Source organism: Mauremys reevesii, linkage group 14 (assembly GCF_016161935.1).
Source record: "Mauremys reevesii isolate NIE-2019 linkage group 14, ASM1616193v1, whole genome shotgun sequence".
Classification (NCBI taxonomy): Eukaryota; Metazoa; Chordata; order Testudines; family Geoemydidae; genus Mauremys; species Mauremys reevesii.
Window position 1 is genome coordinate 23,780,600 of NC_052636.1, and position 27,283 is coordinate 23,807,882.

The following is a 27,283-nucleotide window of genomic DNA, read 5'->3' on the forward strand; positions in this document are numbered from 1 at the left end:
TAAGGTGTGAGCGCTGACTGAAGTTCTCCTCTGGCCTCTGCTGAGTCTCAGAGGCTTTTACTGTTTCTCGGAGTGCACAACTCCTGGAAACATTCCCTTTGGGTCTTCCTGATAACATCCCATGTGGTGCTCCTTGCTCAGCATCTTCCTGCTGGGGTTTCTGCTCCTCATTCTCACGCACCATCCTATCACCTGATGGGAGACAGAGAGAATCCAGGCATAGGTCACTCCCTGTGCCTGAGAGAAAGGAAATCTCAGAGACAGGAATTTTAAAAGGGATGAACAAACCAAAATATGTGCAGGAGAGATCAAACCTATCAGGAGCTGATTTTCCCCAGAGGAGAGAGGAAGGGATCAGTTTTGGTCTGCATTTCACCAGAACATGGAGGGGGGAAAGTGGGATCAGGTAGGGATCTGCTGCCAGTTGTTAGTCAGGATAGGTGGGAAGCCATGAGTGACATCTGCCTAATTATTCCACATCTGCAGGGAACAATCCTGAACTTGGAGAGCTCACAAGGTCTTTGTAGGGCATCCCGAATGTTTCCTGTATTCACGGACAGTTTTTGACTTGCTTTAACCAAGTCCTCACCTGTGCAGGCAGCTCTTGGAAGCACTTCTTTCTCAGAGCCCTGGAGGTCCAGGACCCACGGCTCTTCCCCTCGTTCCAGCTGTGAGACCACATCAGGTTTGGAATTTAGAAACCCTATGCCAGGCAAAGAAAACAAGGGAGGTCAGTGGAATTTGTGGGATACTTGTCACAAAGAATATTCCATGGTTTTAAGCTCAGATCATTTTTAAGCAGTAACATCCCAAGACCAGCTTCCTTGGCTCCAAGTGGCACGAGAGTTATTATTATTATTAATCATACGCATTACCTGAGTGCCTAAGGACCAATTAACAGTGTGTCTCCGTTGTGCTAGGCACAGTACAAATGCAGAATAGTAGATGGCCCATGCTCTGAAGAATTTACAGTCTAAATAGACAAGACAGACGCAGCATGGGGGAAGGGGCAGAACCCTCTGTTAGAATGGCGATATTCAGGCCTGCCTGCAAAGCCTATATTTAAAGAACTTAGGTGTATTTTTATCACTTAGCTAGTTACAGGAGTATGAAAACAAAGAATCAAAATCACAGTCTGCCTGTGTCTGGGCCTTCTCTCACTAGGACAGCCTGAGGCCTTGTTCTTAGGCTAAGGCCTTTGGCTAAGCAGCAGGGGCAGCCATAAGCTGGGAAGCGAAGGGTCCCATCCTCACATCCCAAACCAGTCACACTGAAATAAGGTGCTATTGGGCTGTTAGGAAGACAGTCCTGTCCGGATCTTAAGATGGTTAAAGAAACCTTAATTTGATAGCATTCTGTCTGGCAAGAAATCACTTATCAATGGTTGTGGTTGTGAAACCTCATTTCTGTATTGCTTTATCTTTATGGCCACCACTTTTACATTGTTAATCAGTCTGGTTCTCTAATTGTTTCTCTCCTGTATAATTAATGTTGCCAGGTGTAAGTTAATTAGGGTACTGGTTTATAATTGGTTAGAGCAGGAGTAGGCAACCTATGGCGGCACACGAGCTGATTTTCAGAGGCACTTACACTGCCCAGGTCCTGGCCACCGGTCCAGAAGGCTCTGCATTTTAATTTAATTTTAAATGAAGCTTCTTAAACATTTTAAAACCTTACTGACTTTACATACAATAGTTCAATTATGTATTATAAACTTATAGAAAGAGACTTTCTAAAAACGTTAAAATGTATTATTGGCACATGAAATCTTAAATTAGAGTGAATAAATGAAGACTCAGCACACCACTTCTGAAAGGTGGCCGACGCCTGGGTTAGAGAATTATGTCACAATATGTTAGAATTGGTTAGTTCAATTTCAGCACAATTACTGGTTAAGGTATAGCTGAGAATATTACTCTATAAATGGGGTCAAACAGGAGGGAGGAAGGAAATTGGAATAATAGAATATCAGGGTTGGAAGGGACCTCAGGAGGTCATCTAGTCCCACCCCTGCTCAAAGCAGGATCAATCCCCAACTAAATCATCCCAGCCGAGGCTTTGTCAAGCCTGATCTTAAAAACCTCTAAGGAAGGAGATTCCACCACCTCCCTAGGGAGCCCATCCCAGGGCTTCACCACCCTCCTAGTGAAATAGTGTTTCCTAATATCCAACCTAAACCTCCCCCATTGCAACTTGAAATCATTACTCTTTGTTCTGTCATCTGCTACCACTGAGAAGAGTCTCGGCCTGGTCAACACGGGGTTCGATCTAGACGCGAACTTCAGCTACGCAAATAGCGTAGCTGAAGTCGAATACCTTAGTTCGAATTACTTACCCGTCCTTACGCCGCTGATCGACGTCCGCAGCTCTGTCGACTCCGCCACCGCCGCTCGCGGTGGTGGAGTTCGAGTCGACAGGAGCGCGCTCGAGTTCAATATGAGACGCGATATATCGAACTCCGAGAATCGATTGCTACCCGCCGATCCGGCGGGTAGTGAAGACCTACCCTAGATCCATCCTCTTTGAAGCCCCTTTCAGGTAGTTGAAAGCAGCTGTCAAATCCCCTCATTCTTCTCTTCTGCAGACTAAACAATCCCAGTCCCCTCAGCCTCTCCTCAGAAGTCATGTGTTCCAGTCCCCTAACCATTTTTGTTGCCCCCCGCTGGATGCTTTCCAATTTTTCCACATCCTTCTTATAGTGTTGGGCTCAAAACTGGACACAGTGCTCCAGATGAGGCCCCATGAATGTTGAATGTTGGTTGGGGGCGAACGGGAACAGGGACACAGGCCAGGCTCTGCGGCATCAGAGCTGGGACGGGAACACTGGGGAACAGACTGTATCGGATAGAGATAAGCCCGACTGGTGTGAAGGGCTTCGAATATGTAATCTTATAGGTGTAAAATTGTACAGACTATACCACCCTGTGACATCATCAACGAAGTGCCCATTTGTGCCTGGCTAGGGGCCCTGCTCTGGGGGAGGATGCAGCAAGGACTCAGGATCGGTGGCCAGGGTCGCTGTGCATAGGAGATGGGGAGGTTATGTGAGGAGGCGGGTAATGAGTGGGAGAGGGAGGTCAAGAGTTAAAATAATAATATTTGGGGGGAAAAAAATGTATAATAAAGTGAAACTGAACAGAAATAAAACTGGAGTGGAGGCTCTAAAGCAACAAGGCTTGGGTAGGGATTTGGGGTTAAAGGTCTGGGATCCCCCACAGCTCCAGATCCCCAAACCGCTCCTCCTCCCACAGACCCACCCACCCCACTTCCTGGGTGCCCGTCCCCCACACTCCCCTCCCCTTCTTCCCATTACTCTCAGCCAGCACCACCTCCCGGCGCCTTGGTAGCTTCTTGTGTTCCCTCCTCGTCTCTCACAACCTCCCTCCTCGTCTCTCACAACCTCCACTGCTTCTTAGCTCTAACCCTGCACACACCCGCCCCATGTCCTGGCATATCTACTACCCCCCGTCTCCGTCCCTCCCACGGCTCGCTTATCCCTTCACCCATGGGATCCTGAACGGCAACATTACACGCTCTCCTAAAAGAGCTCATCTGACTGTCACACAAGCCATGCATGAGTCACACACCTATTTACTCAATTTAGAATTCTACAGGCAGCATATTTTCCTCTTAAAATGAGGAAAAGGCATGAAAGCTACAGTGATTAATGTAGTTACTAATGTAGCCAATAAGGATACATTCAATGCAATTTTAAAATGTGTGACAGCACCAAAAAGGCACATGTCCAAAAATGGTACTAGTGGGTGGGAGATAAGGCAAAAAAAGGGGGGCAAGGAAACCTGTCAAAACTTGTATGATGAATAAAGGTATAAAGTTATTACTGCTCAGGTTCTTCAGAGACCCCACAGGTTCTAATAACCCAGGGGACAGGACTCCTTACCCAGCGAGGTCACCGTCTCATAGTTCTCCTGCATGACATCCCTGTAGAGGGCTCTCTGAACAGGGTCCAGCAGAGCCCATTCCTCCCTGGTGAAATATACAGCCACCTCCTCGAAGGTCACCGGCCCCTGAAAGAGCAAGAGTCCAACACTCAGTACCTGCTGCCCCACTCACAATCCCACTATTCACGGAACAGCAGCATCAGGGAAATGGAAGCTCTGAGAGGCACATGTTAACAGAGTCCCACCTCACCTAGCTTAGAGCAGCCAGGCAGCATCAGAGGGTAGAAAGAGAGAAACTTTGTGTCTCCCAGATGACAGACGCAGGCAGGGTCGTCACATTTATCACATACCTACTAGCCAGAGTTTGATATAGGAGATGGGGCTGGCTCTGGACCCTACTAATGGCTCCCTGGTAGGAAACACTCTCCAAATAAAATATAAGGAAGAAAAGGGAAGTCAGTAGTAAAGAATATTAGTTAGAACAGGGTGTGACGAGGCGGTTCTGGTGGGACCCAACTGAGAGTGCCAATTCAGGACCAATTGCTCAAATAGGGCAGTCACAGCCCAAGCCTGGGGTTTTTCCACCTCTAAGGCCTTGGCTACACATGAAAATTGCAGCACTGGGAGTTACAGCGCTGGCCATGCACCCGTGTAGGGACAGCGCTGCAGTGTGGCCACACTTGACAGCATTTCCAGCGCTGTATTGAGAGGTGCATTGTGGGCAGCTATCCCACAGAGCACCTCGTCCTATTTTGGCGCTGAGTATTGTGGGAAGGGGAAGGAAGTGTGCGGGTCATTCTGCTTCCTGTTCCAACGCCCCGTGGTGCATCGCTTCACATCCCAGCAGTCACAGTTATTCCGGCCACGTTTGTGAGTCGCTTGCTGTGTTTTAATCACAATTTCTGTGGGAAATGGAGCCCGAGCTGCTGAGGACTGTGCTGATGAGTGTCATTTGGCAGTTGAGCTCTTCCTTCAGCTCCAAAGTGACAGTGAGGAGTCCGACGATATTGAGTAGCCTGCCGCGTGTGACACTACATTGCTTGTGGCATTCACGGAAATGCTCTGCACAGTTGAACGCCGCTTTTGGGCTCAGGAAACAAGCACTGAGTGGTGGGATCACATCGTCATGGAAGTCTGGGATGACGAGCAGTGGCTGCAGAACTTTCGGATGAGAAAAGCCACTTTCATGGGACTATGTGCTGAGCTCGCCTCACCCTGCGGCGCAAGGACACAAGATGGAGAGCTGTCCTGACGGTGGAAAAGCGGGTGGCTATTGCAATCTGGAAGCTGGCAACTCCAGACAGCTACCGGTTGGTCGGGAACCAGTTTGGAGTGGGAAAGTCGACCGCTGGAATCGTGTTGATGCAAGTTTCCAGTGCAATTAATCGCATTCTGCTAAGAAGAACCGTGACTCTGGGGAACGTGCAGGACATTGTGGATGGCTTTGCACAAATGGGTTTCCCTAACTGTGGAGGGGCGATAGATAGGACGCATATTCCTATTCTGGCACCCCCCCACCTAGCATCCGAGTATGTTAATCGGAAGGGGTATTTCTCTATGGTTCTCCAGGCGCTTGTGGATCACCGTGGGCGTTTCATTGACATTTACACAGGCTGGCCTGGAAAGGTGCATGATGTATGCATCTTTCGGAACAGTGGCCTGTTCAGGAAGATGCAGGCAGGGACTTTTTTCCCCAGACAGGAAGATCACAGTAGGGGACGTCGAAATGCCCATTGTGATCCTTGGAGACCCCGCTTACCCGTTACTGCCTTGGCTCATGAAACCCTATACAGGGAAACTTGACAGGAGCAAGGACCGGTTCAACTACAGGCTGAGCCGGTGCCGAATGACTGTGTAGTGTGCTTTTGGGCGTTTAAAAGCTAGATGGAGGTCCCTGTATGGGAAGCTAGACTTGGGGGAAAGCAGCATCCCTGCGGTTATATCCGTGTGCTGTACCCTCCATAATATTTGTGAAGGGAAGGGTGAAACATTCAGTCAGGCATGGACCACCGAGGTTCAAGTTGTGGAGGCTGAATATGCACAGCCAGAGAGCAGGGCTAATAGAGAGGCCCAGCACAGGGCTACAAGGATTAGGGATGCCTTGAGGGAAGAATTTGAGGCTGAAAGCCAACAGTAATGTTTGTTGCCTTGCATGGGAGTGAAGTGCAGTGGTTACAGTGGTAGGATTCTATTATTCCCTAAAATGATTTGCAGTGCCTGTTTCTTTACTGGGCTAAGGTATCTTTCCACTATCTGCAATAATAAAGACTGTTTTCAAACCAAGAATTCTTTTATTGAAAAGAAACAAACTTCCTTGACAGACAGACACACAACATTTCAGGAACATAAGAGGACAGGGGTGTGGGTTGGTGAACTGTACATTCACAAGTTTGCATATGTCCTGTCTGGAGTGCTGTGCAATGACTGCTGCACTTCAGGGTGCATATACTGCATGGTGATGGGGGTTGAGTACAGAGGGTAATGGTTGTAGTTCTCAGGGCTGGTTGGTGAACGTACAGGTGTTGGAGGCAGCTGGTGGTGGTAAGAACCTGGATGCTGGGGAAGGGGGGTTTGAGCTGACATTGGGGCACAAGGGGAAAAGCTTTGGGACGGGGGGGCGGGGGAGTAGCACGGTAGTGCTCTGCTTGCATGGCTACGAGTGATTCCATAGAGTCCGCTTGGCGCGACAGGATGCTTAGCAGCTGCTCTGTGCTCTTCCTCTTGGCCACTGCGTTTCTCTGGCGGATCCTGCTTTCCCTTTCTCTCCAGTCCTGCAGAGTCCTACTCTCTCTAGCAGAGTGATCAATAACTGCTTTCTGCATGTCTTCCTTGGTTTTGCGCGGCTTTTTCCTTAGATTTTGCAGTCTCTGAGCAGTGCTGGAGCTAGGCAGTCCAGCAGTAAAGGTCACTTTTGGAAGGCAAAAATGGCAACAGTTAACAGGGTAGCATTGTTCATTATCTCATCCAGACAGTAATTCCCACACACTGAAGGAGTTTACAGTCTTCACTTTAGCATACTTTTCCCATAACAAATAATAGCACACAGCAGAACAGGACCCACGAAATGGTGAGTAAGGGGTACTGAGATTGCTTCAGGGCTGTGCAGGGGTTTCTGTGCGTTGGGGACAGCAAACAGCTACAGGGGGGATCTGCATTAAAGAGTCTCCCAACATTTTCCACAGCAGTTACTCCTGGAAGATGTCTCGCTGCTACGGATCACCAGAGAAGCAAGGGAGTGTCTTCTACAGCAATGCGGATTCCGCCCTGGCCCCTACGCAGCTTGCCTGTGTGCAGCAATGGTCCCCCCACCCCTGATGGCAGAGTGGCGCGGACGCGTTAGCCTGACTGGGACAAAGACCACAGTGGCTCTCCTATAAACCTGCACAGACACATTGCCCATGCTCTGGCTGAAACTTTTCAGGAGATTACTGCAGCCGACATCGCGAAGTGATAGACCACATCAATGGGCTATTCCACATCTAGGCATGCCTGCATGCAGCCCAAACCCCACCTCCTCTCCAGAAACATTTCCACCCTGAAAATAAAAGCAGCTTACCGGTAACCCGCTCCTCTGATTGTCCTTCAGCAACTGCTGGCTGCTGGGATTGGCTACCTTCCTCCTGGCTTGAGAAGAGCTCCTGGCTGCATGCCTCCTGGGACTCTGGGGTGTCGTCCCCCATCCCAGTAGCTTCACTCGCTGTTTCCTCCTCCTCCTCCTCCTGCTGCTGCTCCTGTCCCCCACCCTGATCAGAAGTGTCCATCGTGGTCCTCGGATTGGCAGTGGGGTCACCCCCAAGTATCGCATCCATCTCCCCGTAAAAACGGCAGGTCGTGGGGGCAGCGCCCGAGCGTCGGTTTACCTCATGGGCTTTATAATAGGCACTCCGCAGCTCCTTCACTTTAACCCTGCATTGCAGCGCATCCCGCTCATGGCCCCTACCCAGCATGGATCTTGATACCTGCCCAAAGGTATCATAATTCCTACGGCTGGAGCGCAGCTGGAACTGCACAGCTTCCTGCCCCCAAACACTAATGAGGTCCAGCAACTCGCTAGTGCTCCATGCTGGGGCTCGTTTGCCACGTGGAGGCATGGTCACCTGCAAAGATTAACTGATTGCACTCCACACCTGGCTGCAGCAAACAGGAAGGGGATTTTTAAAATTCCCAGGGCACTTAAAGGGGCGGGTCACCTGAGGCCAGAGCAGTGGAGTGCAAACTGATGAGCAGAGTGGCTGAACAGGAATTCTGGGACATCTCCTTATTCCCTGGAGGCCAATTAAAGCGCTGGTGTGTGTCCACACCTGATGAGCAGCGCTGGATCACCAGCGCTGCATTCGCTACACCCCAAGCAGACCAGGTGTACAGCCAGCGCTGCAGCCAGGTGTGGAGCCAGACAAGAAGGACTTTGGTTTCACCCCACTGGCTAACCACAAGTCACACAAGCAATTTCCTTAGACACTCCAGTCTCCCAGTATCCCCACCAGTGCCACTCGTCCTGGGGATGAATGGTTATAAAAACCCAGCACCCCAGTAAAAGAAAAAGGTTCTCTCGATCCCAAAGAATCAAGCCCCAGACCCAGGTCACATCAGATCTTACTCACAAATCATGCTGTTGCCAATCCTTTAGAATCTAAAATCTAAAGGTTTATTCATAAAGGGAAAAAGGTAGAGATGAGAGCTAGAATTGGTTAGATGGAATCAATTACATACAGTAATGGCAAAGTTCTTAGTTCAGGCTTGTAGCAGTGATGGCATAAACTGGAGGGTCAAATCAAGTCTCTGGAGTACATCCCCAGCTGGGATGGGTCATTAGTCCTTTGTGCAGAACTTCAGCTTGTAGCAAAGTCCCTCCAGAGGTAAGAAGCAGGACTGAAGACCAGATGGAGATGAGGCATCAGCCTTATACAGGCTTTTCCAGGTGTAAGAACCTCTTTGTCCTTACTGTGGAACATTACAGCAAAATGGAGTCTGGAGTCACATGAGCCAGTCCCTGCACTTTGCTGAGTTACAAGGTGTGTCTGCCTTCTCTCCATGGGTCAATTGTGTAGCTGATGGTCCTTAATGGGCCATCAAGCAGGCTAGGCAGAGCTAACACCAACTTGTCTGGGATGTCACCCAGAAGCAGAGCACAAATACAAAATACAGACAGTATAAAGCTAATACTTATAACTTCAACTACAAAATGATACATACATATAGACAGCATAATCATAACCAGCAACCCATAACCTGGTCTTAGACACCTTAGATGACCCCCTTTACCTAAGATTTGGTGCCACTACAGGACCTTGGTTGCAAACCATGTTCTATATGGTCCCAGTTTATATCAATAACGTCACACAGGGGTAGGCAACCTATGGCACGGGTGCTGAAGGCAGCACGCAAGCTGATTTTCAGTGGCACTCACAATGCCCGGGTCCTGGCCACCAGTCCGGGGGACTTTGCATTTTAATTTAATTTTAAATGAAGTTTCTTAAACATTTTAAAAGCCTTATTTACTTTACATACAACAATAGTTTAGTTATATATTATAGACAGAGAAAGATCTTCTACAAATGTTTAAATGTATTACTGGCGCACTCAAAACCTTCAATTCGAGTGAATAAATGAAGACTTCTGAAAGGTTGCTCACCCCTGAGTTAGAAGGTCAGAATTGTAGAAAATTGGTAAGGGAAATCAATGACCAATCAATGAAAATAAGAAGGAAGGTTTGAAAAGTATATTAATCCTAACAATGGTAGTGATAAATTACTAGATGGAAATGGCAGAATTATCAAAAATAATGCAGAAGAGGTAAAAGTGTTCAATAAGTGTTCTCTCCTGGATTTGGAGAAAAACAGATGCTGTACTCGCATCATAAGATGTTGACGACGACACTCCTTCCATTCCAACAAGAACTCACAAGGACATTAAACAGCAGCTATTACAGTTAGACATGTTTAAATCAGCAGGTCTGGATAACTTGTATCCAAGAGTTTTTAAAGACCTGGTGGAGGAGCGTGGTGGACTATTAATGTTGATTGTAATTAGGACTTGGAACACTGGGGAAATTCCAGAAGACTGGAATTAAGCTAATGCTGTGCCAATACTAAAAAGTGTAAAAGAGATGATCCAGCTAATTACAAGAGTGTCAGTCTGATATCAATACTGAGCAAAATAACGGAGCTGTCGATACTGGATTTTGTTAATAAAGAATTAAAGGAAGGTAATATAATTAGTATCTATTAACAAAGGTTTAGAGAAAATAGATCCTATCAAACTAACTGGATATCCTTATCAGATGAGATCAAAAGTTTGGTTGCAGCTAATATTATTGATGTAATATGTCTAGACTTCTGTAAGGCATATGACTTGATTCAGCACAATATCTTGACAAAAAACTAGAATGATACAAAATAAACACAGCATACATTAAACAGATTAAAAACTGGGATTGTAAATGGGGAACCATGGTCGAGTGGATTTATTTCTAGCGGGTTCCCACAAGGATTGCTTTTTCCCCATGTGCTATTTAACATTCTTATCAATGACCTAGAACAGAATATAAAATCATCATGGATAAAGTTTGCAGTTACCACAAAGATTGGGGGTGGTGGTAACTAATGAAGTGCCAGTAGATTCAGGCTCCAGCACTGGGAGTCTGGAAAGTTGTCCCAGCCCTGGCTGGAGGGTTATTTCCTGTTCCACAAAGAGGGGAAGTTCCATTCCCAAATCCCGTGCCTTGAAAATAGGCCTTATCTGACACTACACCCCCATATTCAGCATAGTGGTATGGTTATAATATGATTAGGACATAATTATGATGCATTTTGTGCAAGATGCATCATGTGCTGAATATGATTATCCTATTTGTGTGCACATATCATGTTCGTATCTGAAGTTATGGATATTGACTATATAACTGTATTTCAAAGGTGCTTACTCTGGGTAACACCCACAATGAGCCTTTCAGGTACAACAATGAAGAAGCCAGACAGAGCTGATGGCTTATCAACAAAGACAATGGACCGTGGAAGAGCTTAGCCTTCCTGTGATTGTTTCAGCCAGCTTATGAGTCATGGCTACTATGACTCAGCAGGACATGTGACTAGACCACATGACAACGAACTCCATTTTGGTACCTGTATTTTTCCACAAACTGGACTGGGAACTTAGATTGGAACAAATGGTTCCCGCCATATGGAAAAGCTACATAAGGTGGGGTATGACATCATCTCTTGGCCTCATTCCCCACACAAGCGAACTCCTGGAAACACCTGAGGAACAAAGACTGAACTGGGGGAACTGCTGGTCACAGGGTAAAGGGATTTCTAGCTTGTGTATGGAAACTAGGGGAACTGCTTGTATCATCAGTCAGGGTGAGAAATTGCTAATTCAAATTCTATCCATCTAGTATGTTAGGCTTAGTTTGAGCTTTTGGTTATCTGCTAAGTAATCTGCTTTGATCTGTTTGCTATCACTTAGAATTGTTGGGATACGTTAGGGTTCAGTAAAACAGCTGGGAAGCTGCTAATGTGCTGACATGCATTGGGGACAAAGGCATAAGCAGGCAGTAATTCTTTGCTGAACAAATAAGTTGCCATAATTTTCCTCTCTCTGTTGCTTGTAAGAACTGACATTGATGCAGCTGCATGAGAAATGTAGTTGCTGGAATGAATGTCCTTTGTGTGAAAGAAAGTAAAAGAAATGTTACCTCCCCCTCCCTTCCTTTCCCAGCTACATAAACAAGCCCTGGCTTATGGCCCCTTCCTCCCTCCCCGAGAACTGCTCATTGACCCTTCCTCCATACCCCGAGAACTGCTGTTTAGGGAAATTTGTGGCAACACGTTATTGCAAAGAACGGTATTTTCAAGGTAAAAACACCTCTATGATACTGTGACAGTGGACAGGGGTGGGTATACTAATTGTATGAGTATTTCTACTACTTAATAAGGGGGTTGGGGGTGTTGTAATGGATGTAGGTGTTTACATACAAACTTAGATAAAAGGCATGTGATGTAACTAATCCAGTGCTTACTCGATAGTTGGGTCAAGGGGAACAAGTAGCACAATAAAGAAGCCTGTATTCATATCCGCCTCTGGATCCTTTTTTGTTCTAACAATAATTACTTAAAATCTACCTTTCTGCCATTAATAAACTTGTTTTATGCTTTATCTTAATCAGTGCATTTTGAGTGAAGTGTTTGGGGAAAAGCTGAGCTTGGTTAGCACAGGCTTGTTGTGCACATCTTTCCCATATCAAGGGGAAGGGGAACTATATTCATGAGCTGACATTACAGAGATCCCTGTGCACTATAAGATGGGATAATTCTGAATTTATACTACAGCAAGTGTGCAAGGTTGGGGAGCTGGGAAATTGGCTGTTGTCTCTATCTGTCCTTGAGTGGCCGAGGTAAAGCACTCAGGTAGCTTAGTTGGGTGTATGGCGCCACCTGCTGTCGTGTTGGGTGATAACAGGCCCTGGAGAGGCTGGCTGAATCTCCAGCAAAGCAGTGAGAGAAGGGCCAGCCCAGCTTGAGGGTTAGAGGGCACAGCGGTTCTCAGAAGCCCCCCACAGTGCACCCCGGGGTGACAACCCATCACACCCTAGAGTACACAAGTCTCAGCAGGTTTGTCACATCCTGTCCCCTCCCTTTCTCCACCCAAGATATTTCCTGCCTCCCACCACCTCCAGCAGCTCCTACCCTCCTATGCACGTACTGCTCCTCTCCCTCCAAGCAGAACCCACCACCAGCTCCCTGAGAATCCCTTACCTGAACCAGCTCCATTGCAGCCATTTCCTTCCCTTTGGGAGGATGAAATGATCTGGAGCGAAACGTGGACATTATTCTGTAGCCTGCCAGGACGAGAAGGGCAATGTGAGAGAATGCAGAGGGGGCTTTTGTCCATTCCATATGCTGATTCCCCCCAGCATTGTTCCCTGTTAATGGACACTCTAGGTTCTGCCACACTGTGAAGCACAGAGTGACCTTATCCCAGTACAGGCCTAGTGCTCTCCCACCAGGGTGTAACCCTCCGAGACAGGGTGACACCCTCCCAGCAGCAGAGTCTCTCTGTTACACTTATCAAGTTTGCAGACAATACCAAGCTGGGAGGGGTTGCAAGTGCTTTAGAGGATAGACCAGGGAGGGAGAGCTCAGTAGTTTGAGCATCAGCCTGCTAAACCCAAGGCTGTGAGTTCAATCCTTGAGGGGGCCATTTAGGGATTTGGGGAAAAAATCTGTCTGGGGATTTGTCCTGCTTTGAACAGGGGATTGGACTAGATACCTCCTATGGTCCCTTCCAACCCTGATATTCTGTGATTAAAATTCAAAATGATCTGGAGAAAAGGCCTGAAGTAAATAGGATGAAATTCAATTAGGACAAATGCAAAGTGCTTCATTTAGGAAGGAACAATCAGGTGCACATGTACAAAATGGGAAATTCCTGCCCAGGAAGGAGCACTGCGGAAAGGGAGCTGGGGGCCATAGTGGATCACAAGCTAAGTATAAGTCAACACTGCAAAAGGCAAACATCATTCTGGGATGTATTTGAGGGAGTACTGTAAGCAAGACACAAGCAGTAATTCTTCCACTCCACTCTGTGCGGATTAGGCCACAACTGGAGTACTGTGTCCATTTGTGGGTGCCACATATGAGGAAAGATGTGGACAAATTGGAGAAAGTCCAGAGAAGAGCAACGAAAATGATTCAAGGTCTAGAAAACATGACCTATGAGGGAAGATTGAAAAAATTGGGTTTGTTTAGTCTGGAGTAGAGAGGACATGATAATAGTTTTCAAGTACATAAAAGGTTGTTACAGGGATGTGGAAGAAAATATTGTTCTTAACCTCTGAGGATAGGACAAGAAGTAATGGCCTTAAATTGCAGCAAGGGCAATTTAGGATGGAGATTAGGAAAAAACTTCCTAACTGTCAGAGTGGTTAAACTCCAGAACAAATAGCGTAGGGAGGTTGTGGAATCTCCATCACTGGGGGATTTTTAAGAGCAGGCTGGACAAACACCTCAGGGATGGTCTAGATAATACTTAGTCCTGCCTTGAGTGCAGGGGACTGGCCTAGATGACCTACCAAAGTCCCTTCCAGTTCTATGATTCTATGAAAAAAGGCCAGAGAAGAGCAGAATCAAAGGAGTCACTCTGGGGATTCTCCCTGTCACTGTCCCCAAGGCAGCTCTCTCAGGTTAACTAAGTTGTTGGATGCTCCAGCCTTTATACAGTCTCTCCTGGCAGTGCCCCCTTCATGGGCTGAGCCTAGTTTTAGCCTTTGGGAAGCGTGACCCCGGGGGCTCTGAGACTGGGCCTTCTTGCCTCAGCACATCTTGTTCCTTTCTGTGGCTCCCCAGTGAGTCCCAATGAGTAAATACTCCTCATACAGACTGTGAACATAAGAGCTGCCCACTGCCTCAGACCAATGGTCCATCAAGCTCAGTGACCAATGCCAGGTGCATCAGAGGGAAAGAACAGAACAGGGAATCATCAAGTGATCCATCCCCTGTCAACCATTCCCAGCTTCTGGCAAACAGAGGCTAGAGACACCATCCCTGCCCAGCCTGCCTGTGACACTGGCAGATGAGGTGTTAGCTCTTACACAAGCCTTTGTGTCTTAACTGAACATGGACAAACGCACAGTGGAATCAGTCTGACTCACGTGTGTTAATATTGAGGATTATAAGAACATGTTTAGACTTCATTAAATGCTTGTGAGTTGCTGCCTGGGTTAATATCTAACTAGTTGCATTGTGAGCCTCTGTGGCTCTGTAAATCACCACACAGGAGGGAGACTTTACCTAGGTGAAGTGCTGATTGGCAACCGAATGCATTACACCCTGCCTGGCAGGAAAGGTCCATCCACACCAGAGAGACTATTATGGGACGTTAAAGAAGACACAAGACTGTTGTTGTGCTCTTGACTTTCCATTAGCTGAGTTTCCAGGACAGAGCACATGGCAGGAAGGGGATGAAAAACCCCACACAGAAGGAACTGATGATCTGTAGCTGCTTGGACTCTGGGGGCAAAGTTTTACGCATCAGCAAGAGACCCCCAGCTGCCTAGCCGGGGTTAGTCCTAAAGAATGTGCAGAGCTTGCTTATTATAGAAGCTTCTATTACCATTTGAAATTTCAGACTGTAACTCATCTGCATCTATAGGATTACCTGCTTTAACTTTGTAAACAACTCTCCTTTCCTTTTAAATAAATATTAATACAGGTTATGACAGGACTGGCTACAAGTGTTGTCTTTGTTGGAAGATCTAAGAGTCATTTGACCTAAGGAAGTGACTGGTCCTTTGGGACTGGCAGTAACCTGAACATCGCTGTGATTCATAGAATCATCAAATCTCAGTGTTGGAAGGGACCTCAGGAGATCATCTAGTCCAACCCTCTGCTCAAAGCAGGACCAAACCCAACTAAATCATCCCAGCCAGGGCTTAGTCAACCCTGACCTTAAAAACCTCTAAAGAAGGAGATTCCACCACCTCCCTAGGTAACCCATTCCAGTTCTTCACCACCCCTACTAGTGAAAAAGTTTTTCCTAATGTCCAACCTAAACCTCCCCCTCTGCAACTTGAGACCATTACTCCTTGTTCTGTCATCTTCTACCACTGAGAACAGTCTAGATCCATCCCCTTTGGAACCCCCTTTCAGGTAGTTGAAAGCAGCTATCAAATCCCCCCTCATTCTTCTCTTCTGCAGGCTAAACAAGCCCAGTTCCCTCAGCCTCTCCTCATAAGTCATGTGCTCCAGCCCCCTAATCATTTTTGTTGCCCTCCGCTGGACTCTCTCCAATTTATCCACATCCTTCTTGTAGTGTGGGGTCCAAAACTGGACACACTACTCCAAATGAGGCCTCACCAGTGCTGAGTAGAGAGGAATGATCACATCCCTCGATCTGCTGGAAATGCCCCTACTTCTACAACCCAAAATGCCATTAGCCTTCTTGGCAACAAGGGCACACTGTTGACTCATATTCAGCTTTTCGACCACCGTAACCCCTAGGTCCTTTTCTGCAGAACTGCTGCCCAGCCATTCGGTCCCTAGTCTGTAGCAGTGCATGGGATTCTGCCATCCTAAGTGCAGGACTCTGCACTTGTCCTTGTTGAACCTCATCATATTTCTTTTGGCCCAATCCTCTAATTCGTCTAGGTCCCTCTGTATCCTATCCCTACCCTCCAGCATATCAACCACTCCTCCCAGTTTAGTGTCATCTGCAAACTTGCTAAGGGTGCAGTCCACACCATCCTCCAGATCGTTAATGAAGATATTGAATAAAACCGGCCCCAGCACCGACCCTTGGGGCACTCCACTTGATACTGGCTGCCAACTAGACATGGAACCATTGATCACTACCCGTTGAGCCCGACCATCTAGCCAGTTTTCTATCCACCTTACTGTCCATTCATCCAGCCCATACTTCTTTAACTTGCTGGCAAGAATACTGTGGGAGACTGTATCAAAAGCTTTGCTAAAGTCCAGAAATAGCACATCCACTGCTTTCCCTCATCCACAGAGCCGCTTATCTCATCATAGAAGGCAATTAGGTTAGTCAGGCATGACTTGCCCTTGGTGAATCCATGCTGACTGTTCCTGATCACTTTCCTCCTTTAAGTGGTTCAGAATTGATTCCTTGAGGACCTGTTCCATGATTTTTCCAGGGACTGAGGTGAGACTGACTGGCCTGTAGTTCCCTGGATCTTCCTTCTCCCTTTTAAAGATGGGCACTACATTAGCCTTTTTCCAGTCATCCAGGGCCTCCCCCAATCGCCATGAGTTTTCAAAGATAATGGCCAATGGCTCTGCAATCTCATCGGCCAACTCCTTTAGCACCCTCGGATGTAGCTCATCCGGCCCCATGGACTTGTGCTCGTCCAGCTTTTCTAAATAGTCCCGAACTACTTCTTTCTCCACAGAGAAAAAGGCAGTCAGCTGCGAACCAGCTGAGCAGCAACAGCAGAGAGGCAAACAGAAGGTGTTTGCCTGGGAGCTGACTGAGCAGAGAGATACGCTAATTGCTGCATTAGGGGGACTGCGCTGGTGAGTATCTGAGTGTCTGTTGAGGGGACAGTTTGGCAGTTTGACCATGTGCTTGCTTGATTGTTTGATTGCTTGTTTGAACAGTGTGATTTGGGAGTGCTTTGTTCCAGCTGGGCCTGACTGTTATAAAAAGGCACTCAGCTGCGAACCAGGGGGTAAGGCAGTGGGGTAAGGCAGGGGTTCTCAACCAGGGGACTGGGGCCCCCTGGGGGGCCGTGAGCAGCTTTCAGGGGGCTGCCTAGCAAGGCCGGCATTAGACTCGCTGAGGCCCAGGGCAGAAAGCTGAACTCCCAGCGCATGGGACTGAAGTCAGGGCCCTGAGCCCCACCACCCAGGGCTGAAGCCAAAGCCTAGGCCAGGGGTCTCAAACTCAAACGAGCACGAGGGCCACATGGGGACTAGTGCATTGAACCGAGGGCCGCATCACTGACACCCCCGCTTTGCTGCCTCTGGCCCCGCCCCCCTCCACCCCTTCCCTGCCCCAATCCAACCCGTACCCCGAAGTCCCCACCCCAACGCTGCCCCGAGGGGGTGCAGAAATGGAGCAGGGTGCGGCGGGGGCTCAGGGCAGGGAGTTGAGGTGCAGGTGCTGTGCATGGTGAGGCAGGGAGTTCAGGGCAGGGCATTGGTGGGTGGGATGCAAGAGGATGAGGGGTGTGGCAGGGGGCTCAGGGCAGGGAGTTGAGGTGCAGGTGCTGTGCAGGGTGAGGCAGGGAGTTCAGGGCAGGGCATTGGTGGGAGGGATGCAAGAGGATGAGGGGTGTGGCAGGGGGCTCAGGGCAGGGAGTGCAGGAGGGGTGTGGGATGCGGCAGGAGGCTCAGGGAAGGAGCTGGGGTGCAGGTGGGGTGTGGGTTGCGGCTGGGGGCTGGGGTGCAGGAGGGTGTGGGATGTGGCAGGCGGCTCAGGGCCGGGGGTGGGGGTGCAGGCTCCAGCCCGGCGCCGGTTACCTAGAGCGGCTCCGGGGTGGCAGCAGTGGGCACCGGGGCCAAGGGAGGCTCCCTGCCTGCCTGCCCTGGCCCCGCGCTGCTCCATGTCCCTGCAGCCTCGGGGGGGGAGGGGGAGGGGTCAGGGCTCCGGGCATGTGCTCTCTTGCCGCTCCTCTACCTACCTCCCGCGATGCTCCCATTGGCCGCGGTTCCCTGTTCCCAGCCAATGGGAGCTGTGGGGGGCGGTGCCTGGAAGGAGGCAAGGCAGGAGCCCTCTGCCTCTTTCCCCCTCCCCGGCGGGAGGGGCGAGCTGCCAGCTGCTCCAGACAGCCGCACGGGGCTCGCAGCGCCACGGGGGCCATCCCGCGGGGAGGCAGAGGGGAGCTTGGCGGCCACACCCAAGAGCCCCGCAGGCCGCATGCAGCCCGGGTGTTTGAGACCCCTGGCCTGAGCGATGGAGCTTTGTGGGGGCCCCTGTGGCATCCCCCCTAACGCCAGCTCTGGTTACTGTGGCCCACGTGGGCTGTGGAGTTTTTATAGCGTGTTGGGGGAAGGGGGGACCTCAGAAAGAAAAAGGTTGAGAACGCCCAGTGCCAGGGACCATCTGTCACAAAGGTGAGCTCACCTGCGTGGTGAGATATATGGGATCACCCAAGGGGACTGTCTGTGGTTCCATGTTAATGCTGTTACAGAGCCTGGAGCGTTTACACTGGATACTTGGTTGGTGAAATCTCCATACAGACCTCACACTCAATTTGGGGTTTGTTCCCTGCTTCTCACCAGTCTGCCTGAGGCCGGTGCTCGTGCTCTCCAGTCACTGGGGACAGCGCTACAGAGACTAACGGGCACAACGCCACCAGCAGCAATTGGCAGCACTGCAGAGCAGGCTTCACAGGGACACAGTGTGGGCCAAAGGGTCTGTGGTCTCCACCAAGCCCCCGTTCTCCTTCAGGGCACGTCAGCATCCCGGCAACCTTCTAGGAGGGTCCAGGCTGCCACCCATCTCCAGCACAGCAGCGCCCGCGCCCCATCACCCGCCTTGTCTCCTCAGAGGTGAGTGATGGAGGGTGCACAAGGGGGCCGGTTCGGGGAGGGATAACAAAACACACCCTCTGGGGTCACCCCTCAGGAAGTGACGGTGACAGGCCCTGTGGTGGCACTAAAGGGGGAGGGGAGGGCGTGGGAGCAGCACCCTCAAGGGCAATGCTGGAGACCCAGTAAACTCTGAAGGGGACTGAGAGTCTCCCAGGGCCCCATATCCTGTTGGGATCTGTCCAAAGTCCCCCCCACTTCTTTTCTTTCATTCCTTTATTTACCCTTGTTTGCTGACAGTCGACTCTTGTGCTGTTTCACCTGGTGCCCCGAGAGAGGAAGAAAGGGCCCCGCGGCCTCAGGCAGAGAGGGTTGACAGCTTAGAGCAGGGGTCCCCAATGTGGTGCCTGCGGATGCCACAGCGCCCACCAGGGCGTCTAAGTGCGCCCGCATACTGGCCGGTGAACCGAAATTCAGCGGCATTTTGCTGGCAACGCCTCTGGGTGTGTCCCCTGGGTCAGGAGAAGTCAGTGTCCAGCCCTGTGGGGCTGTGCTCCTGGCTCATACCTCCAGCACTCACTGCTGCCCCTCCCTTCCCAGCTGCACTGTTCAGCCAGCCCCAGGCCTCTGTGAGGTCACTGCCCCCCGCCCCCACCTCCAACCTTCAAACTGGGACATGGTGCACCAGTGCCAATCAGAGTGCACTAGTGTAAATTCTGTCTACACTAAGGGTTTGCACCAGTGCCTAAAACACCAGGGTGGCAGAGACCTTCAGAGACAGCAGTACGGTGGCACTAGAACCTATTTGTAGCTCGGTCACGGACAGCCTGGGTGACCTTGGACGCGTCAATGTTTCTCCTCCCAACTTCAGTCTCTTTACCCAGCTGCCACTCACTGGGGTCTCCTCTCTCTGCAGAGCTGCTCACCACTACAGTCTGTGTGGGTGTCCCCAGAGCTAAGGCAGGTCAGCTCTGGAATACTCTTACAAGGGGGGCTGGGGAGTCTCTTTCCCTGGAAGTTTTTAAGAACAAGTAGGACAAAGCTCTGTCAGAGATAATCTACAGATACTTGGTCCTGCCTCAGCAGAGAGCTGGACTTGATGACATCTTGAGGTCCTATCTAGCCCTACATGTCTAGGATGCCATGAAATATATACGTATAAAACACAACATCCAGAGTAAAACCCACCACAACATGATGTCAGGAAACTCAGAAAAAAAAAAGGAAAAAAGAAACAACAAAAGCCACAGCATAAAATGACAATACAGAGGAAAAGAAAACACGATGCAAACTAACACACCTAGGACAATATTACACAATGAAAAAAAAAAAAAGAGCTCATCTCAAACCAGCACAACACAGGCACCAAACATGCAGAGGCAAAACAATGAACCATAAAACTGCTACACAACATGGTGCGATCACAGTTCCAAATGGCACTATGCAAAACAGCTCAGCGTAGAACAGGACACAGCACAAAAGAGAATTATTTCAGTGTAGGCCTGGAAGGGATCTTGAGACGTTGTCTACTCCAGCCTCCTGTGACGAGTCAGGACCAAGTATCCCTAGACATTCCCAGACTGGTGTATCTCTAACCTGGTCTTAAAGACCTCCAGTGAAGGAAATTCCACAGCCTCCCTTGGAAGCCAATGCAAGGCAAACACTGACCAAAACAACGCTGCACACACACACGCTGGGCCTGGGGTTAAGGGGAGAGGCAAGAATTCAAACAATCTGGGGTCAGTTCCCAGTTTTGCCCCAAATTCTCCATGCAAACTTGTGTAAATTACTTCAGCTCTCTGAGCTTCAGTTTCCCCATCTGTAAAATGGAGAGTCGCCTCCCACCATTGGCCTATTTAGCCTTTGAGCTTTTTGGGGCAAGGCCTCTCTGTCCCTGTGGGCATGTCCACACTGCAGTCAGACACCGGCGGCTGGCCCGTGCCCGCTGATTTGGGCTCACACGGCTCAGGCTGTGGGGCTGTTTAATTGTGGTGTCCATGTTCCAGCTGGGGCTGCAGCCCAAGGTCTGGCACCCTCCCACCTCGCAGGGTCCTACAGCCTGGCCCCAGCCCGAGCCCAGACACCTACACTGCAATTAAACAGCCCCTTCGCCTGAGCCCTGTGAGCCTGAGTCACCTGGCATGGGCCAACTGGGGGGTTTTTAGTGGCAGGGTAGAGATACCCTTGGTGTCTGTTCAGCACCTGTCACAATGGGGACCCTGATCTTGGTCAGTGTCTGTGCAGAGCCCTGCACAACAGGGGTCTGACCTCAGTCGGGGGCTCTGCAACTCCCAGCATTGCAGGATCTCTGATTTTGTTCAGGTTCCCTGCAGCAACTGGCAAATTGTGGGGGCAGGATCTCTGTCAGGGTCTGTGCAGTGCCCAGTAGTGGTGGGGACTGATCAGGGTCAGTGCAGTGCCAGACCCAACAGGGACACAGATCTCAGTCGAGGTCTCTGAAGTGCCCAGCACAATGGACGCAGCAGTTTAGGTCACAGTCATGCGCTGCCTGGCACAAGGGGGGCCAGGATCTCGGGCCAGAACTCAGTTTTACCTGGCACAACAATGGGGTCTGATCTCACCTGGGGTCTCTTCAGTGCCTGGCAGAACAGGGCCCAGATCTCAGTTGGGGTCTCTGCAGCACAGGGCCATGCTCAGTACGATAAGAGCCCTGATCTCAGTCACACACCTGGAGAGAAAAGTGGGAAGATTTTTGAGCATTCGATATCAGTATTTCAGAACTGAGGAGCCCAAACCAAATACTTGCCAATATAAGGGACAAGCATCATGTGGGGAGATTTTATGTCACCATTCAACCACTCAAGAGGAAAGAGGGGAAATTTGAGGGGATTATACAGCGATATTAAATCAACAACAGAAGGGGATGGATTCTTCTTGCCTCACATTCACATGGCCAGCAGGGATCCCTGGGTGATGTGGCTTTCACAAGGAAGAGGAGTGGGGCTGGAGTGAGGTCACTGGCTATGGGGAGGGGCTGGCAGTGGGGTCTGGGAATGTGACTAGTACAGGGGTCAGCAACCTTTCAGAAGTGCTGTGCCAAGTCTTCATTTATTCACTCTAATTTAAGGTTTTGCGTACCAGTAATACATTTTAATGTTTTTAGACTGTCTCTTTCTGTAAGTCTATAATATAGAACTAAATTACTGTTGCATGTAAAGTAAATAAGGTTTTTTAAATGTTTAAGAAACTTTATTTAAAATTAAATTAAAATGCAGAGCCTCCCTCGGACCGGTGGCCAGGACCCAGGCAGTGTGAGTGCCACTGAAAATCAGCTCGTGTGCCATAGGTTGGCTACCCCTGGACTAGCAGTTGGTGAGGGGGGGCTGCTGGGTTGGGCAGGTCGGGGAGGGGAAGTAGCTGGGAGGGGAAACCTGGGGCTGGGCCGTCTCCATGGGGGACACTTGCTTCTCCCTCCCCTTCCTGGCCCTTCCCAGGCCCCGTTGCCAGCAGAGAGTGGCCCCCCCAGCCCAGCCCAGAGGTGTCCCTGTCTCAGGGCCCCCCCAGCCTCTGCCCATTCACCCTCTGCCCAGCTCAGGAATCACTGGGGGGAACCATTTCCCACCCGCACAAGGACAAATCCCTGCAGGTGGAAATGTGGGAAACCCCCCAAACCTGAGATCTGAACTGGCCATTGGCGAAGGGGAGAGAAAATGGGGCACAGTCGGGGACAGGGAACTTCTCAGGGGTTGGGGAGGGGGTCACCCTGGGCGCTGCTCGTGGCTCTCTAGGGAGAAAGGGGGCAGGATGAGGAGGAGGATTCCCACGGGAGGGGGCAGCGGTAAATCCGAGGATCTCAGCCCCCTTTCTCTCTCCGCTCCTCGGGGTCACCTGCCCCCTCCGGCCATGTCCGGGCTGCACCGACATTTCCGCCCGCCTCCCCTAGCCCGGTCTCACCCCCGGCCCCGCCCGGTACGCAGGGACCCCAGTGGGGCCGGGCCCCTCCGGCACCCCGTGGGGCCCCAGGGCAGAGCCTGGCCGGGCCCGGGGCGCTGGGCTCCTGCAGGGGCAGCAGCTCCGAGGCCCGCGGCACTGCCCCTCCCCAGGAGCAGATCCCGGCGCTGCGAGATGCCGGGTCCCCGCCCACCGGACACTGGGGCAGAGTCACCGCCCCGCCCCGCCCCCGGGGCTCGCTCCGGGACCTGGAGGCTGCAGCTCTGCAGCGGGGCGGGCGGAGCTCGGGGCGGCCCCAGGGGGGCAGGGCCCGGGCCGGGCACGGGGGGGTTAATGAAGGGCTCTCCCGCCGCGATCTGCGCATGCCCAGAGCTCCAACGGCACCAACCCTCCAACGGCTCCAGGAGAGGCTCCAACGGCCCCGCGCGAGCCAGGCAGAGCCGCAGGGGCCTGCGCGCGTTTGCAACTCGGCTTGGTCTCTCCCCCAACGTCACTTCCGGTCCAGGGAGAGTCAGGAACTACATCTCCCAGCCTGCCCCGGGGCCGCTTCCGCTCTCTCCCGCCCACGGAAGGGAGGTGCCCGGGGCCAGCCTGACCCTCCCCCCACCACTCATCCTTTCCCCCGGCCCCGCCCCCTCTCCCAGCCGGTGCCTCTCAGACCCCCCCCCCACTTTTTCCCGGGGAGCGGCAGAGCTGGGGGGGGCTTGTGACCCCCAGGTAATAACCGCACCCGCCCAACCCCGGCCCTGCCCGCCCGCGCTGCCCCCGGCCCCACCGCGCTGCCCCGCGGGCTGCAGGAGCCCCCGTGCTGCGCTTCCGGCCCCAGCCATGGCCCCGCTGCCACACAAGGGGCAGGGGCAGGGCCAGGGGGGGGCGGGAAGGGGCGGCTCCTCCCCAGGCCTGGCCCCGCCCCCGGGCCCCACGCAGGGGGTGGGACACGTGGGGACCCGCCTCAGCCCGGAGAGGGCAGGAGAGGGGCCGGGGCTCCCCAGGAGAAAAGCGGGGGCGGGGCTAGTGTAGCAGCTTCCCCCCCCCCCCCCCCAGCCCCTGCATTGGGTGTCAGCTGGATCCCAGCTGCTGCAGCCCGCCCTGGCGAGTGCTGCAGCCCGGGGGGGCGGGGGTTGCAGGGAACAGAGAGGGTCTGGAGCGGCTGGGAGCGGGGGTGGGGGGAGGATTGCAGGGCACAGGAAGGCATTAACCCCTCTGTGCCTGGCCGGGGGGGCTTCTCCGGCTGCAGTGGCGCCAGCTCAGGTAGGGGTTATTGGAGGGGTTGCTGGTGGGTTCCTGCTGGAGGGGGAGGGGCAGGGGCAGGAAATACTGAAGAGGTGGCAACTTCTGGGGAGTTAGGGCTGGAGGGGGGCAGGGAATACCCTGGGTGAGGAAAGGGAGTGGGACAGTGTGTGACAAACCTGCTGGGACTTGTTTAATTGGGGCCTAGATCCTCAGAACAAACACTTGGGTGTTGGGGGAGAAAATTCCCTAATTTGTGAAACAGGAAATAGAGAAACCAACCCCCTGGGCGGGGCTGGGAAAACTGACCAGACTTCTAGTGCTGAATCCTCAGCCTGCTAGTCAGAGGCTGGTGTGACATGGAAAGGGGGCACCCACCAGGGAGGTGTAGGGAAGATGTCCCAGCCCCTCACATCCAGCTGCTGGCAGTGGGGAGGGTGTTGGGTTCCCCACCATGGGGTTGTATCAGCCTCTGGCTAGTAGCTGTGTGATGGATCTGCTGGGAGAGACAAGGGGTCCCTCTTTGTTCTCTCACCGTGATGCCCCCTAGCTGCTCTCAGGACTGGGGGGCACAAATTTTCTAAACTGAACCAAAAGTTCCTGCAGTTTTAAAAAGAGGAGAAAAGCAAAATCTGTGATTTCACACGAACAGTGACTGATAAGTGGACAGAAAGTTATCACAGTGACAGGGCATGTGACTGGGGAATGCCGGGCACTGCTTGGAGCCAGGACTCTGACACAAGTTGATCAGAGAGAAGGATCATGGTTAGTAGAAGTTCCCACAGCCAGGGGCCCAGCAGCTATTCTCTGGGACGCAGCCCCCAGAGTCCCCAGCCAGGGACCCCAGATACCCCTCAAAGCCCCACCGGCCAGGGAAGCCCCACCAGACCATGACTGTCAGGTTGGGAATCCCAAAGAGACTTGCCTACTGGGAACTCAGTCCCTCACTGCCTGCCTAGGACACCACCACCAGCAGGATCTGCCCTGCCATTTGTCTGGGACCCCCTCCTCCACCCAGCGGGACCCCCTGATGCTTTACAGTGGGACCCCTCACTCTGCTTCCCTGGCATCCCCTGACCTAGTGCCAGGGATCCCCTCCCCCACCCCTGGGCACGGCAGCGATGCCAGGAGCCAGCCGGGGAAGCCCAGCCGGAGCTCCTGGCACAGCACCAGGCTCCCTCTAACCCCCTGTCCCGCCTCCCCAAGAGACGCCCACCCCGGCTGTTCTGCAGCCACCAGGCCCCCAGCGATACCCACCTCCAGGACCCAAAGCCTCAGGACTGGGCACATCACAACCACCCCCTGAAACTCCAAATCTCCAGAACCCACCAACCTCACTAGGGTACCCCCTGCAATCTCCCCCCACAGACACCTCCCCTCACCCCGCACAACACTGTTACCTCAGAGTGTCTGCTAAGTGGATAGAGAGTTATCACTGCCCCCTGCTGGCCAGTCACACAGGCAGAGGGAGCCCTGGGGGATGTCTCTTGAACAGGAGAATGGAACCTCTGGAGGGCAAGAAAGGTAAGAAACGTCCATGGCCTGTCACTAGCAAATAATGGTCACCATGGATCCACCCCAGAGGTGGCTGCATCTTAGCACAGGGGGAATCAACCCCTCACAGAGGCTATTTGCTATGGGGTTTGGGATACTTCTGGACCCACACTGCACTCAGAGTGACCTCCTCATCCCGTGCCAGCTGGAGAAAAAAAAAAAGGGTCCAGCAAACTCTCCCGTTACCAGCTGGGAACCACTGATCCTGAAACAGGGGGAGGCCTCTGGCTTTGATGTGTATTAAAGATGTGGCTGGTCTCTTTCATCCGCAAACATTTTAACACAGATAAAGGGGGAAAGAAATGGCTCTCAAAGGAGAGGGGAAAGATCAACACTGGGAAATTTAACCCCCTGCAACCTCCAGGATGGACAGTGATTCAGGGCAACAGGTTTCCTCTAAGAAAAGAGAAGTTGCTGGGATTGAGAGACATGGGGAACAGCCCCAAACATGAAAGGAATTTTAATTGATATTTGATGATAACGTAGAAGTGAAAGAGAAAGGGTGGAAATCTGAGAGATTTTGGCTCTATTTTTGCAAATAATAGAGAGGAAAGTGGAAAATCAAAGGGATTTTATATCAGTTTATATCTGATGTGCAGTAAAATGTCAGTGTTTCACATCAGTATTTGTTAAATGAATAGATAGGAAATGGGCAACATTTGCAAACATTTTATATCTATGGTCAAGAAGCTGAGAAAAGGTGTAAATCTGAGATTTTCTTGTTATTTTATAATTAGAGAGAGGGGGAAATCTCAGGGCATATTCAATTAGAAACAAACAACTAGAGAGAAGTGGAGCAAATGTTTAGGGTATTTTATATGAATCTTTGAGATGTGCAGAGAAAACGTGTCACGACCTGCAACTGGAGGTGGAAAATCAGACTCCTGGAGAGACCAGGGGGAAATGGGGGAGACGGGAGAGCGGCTCGTTGGCGGGGAAAGGGGCGAATCTCCCCGGATTTTACAGCCCGTGTGAGACACTGAGCGAGAAAAGGGGCAGAACTGGAGAGAATTTGTACCGGGGGCGAGAGGCAAGTGGCACCAACAGGGACAGGAGCCAATTAACCCCCCTCCCCCCTTCGCCCGCCCGACACTTCCCCCCCCAGGAATTTCCTGGCTGCCCAGAGACAGTTCAAACCCCCCCGCGTCCCACTGACCTTCCCCCCCGCCAGCTCCAGCTTCTCTCCCCTGCCTGGGACACCCCATCCCAGCGGGGGCGGATCCTGCTGCGGCTCCGCTGGGGACGAGGCGGCTCCGAGGCTTCTCCCAGGTTCCACGGGGCAGAGTCACGTGCCCGCCCCCCCCCCCCGGGGTCTCTCACTCACCGGGGCTGGGGCGGGCAGAGAGGCTCCAACGGCCCCGCGCGCGTTTGCAGCTCGGCTCGGTCTCTCCTCCCAACGTCACTTCCGGTCCAGGGAGAGTCAGGAACTACATCTCCCAGCCTGCCCCGGGGCCGCTTCCGCTCTCTCCGGCCCAGGTAAGGGAAGGTTTCAGCAGGTAAAATCGCGCATGCTCCGTGCGAGCCCCGCTGGGGGCGGGAGAACAAAGCTGCTGCTGCCGCCGCGTGAGCCGGGCCCGGGCTGAGCCGCTGGGATGGGGGGGCCGGGGCCCGGCGGGGAGGACCTGGGAGTGAGGGGCTGTCGGGGGTTGAACTGTCTCTGGGCAGCCAGGAAGTTCCCGGGGAGTGGCGGGTGGG

At 51.8% G+C, this 27,283-nt stretch overlaps 1 pseudogene; it reads right to left on the reverse strand.

Moving 5' to 3' along the window:
- The window catches only part of LOC120381560, a 288,979-nt pseudogene that overhangs the window by 28,286 nt on the left and 233,410 nt on the right, over window positions 1-27,283 (reverse strand).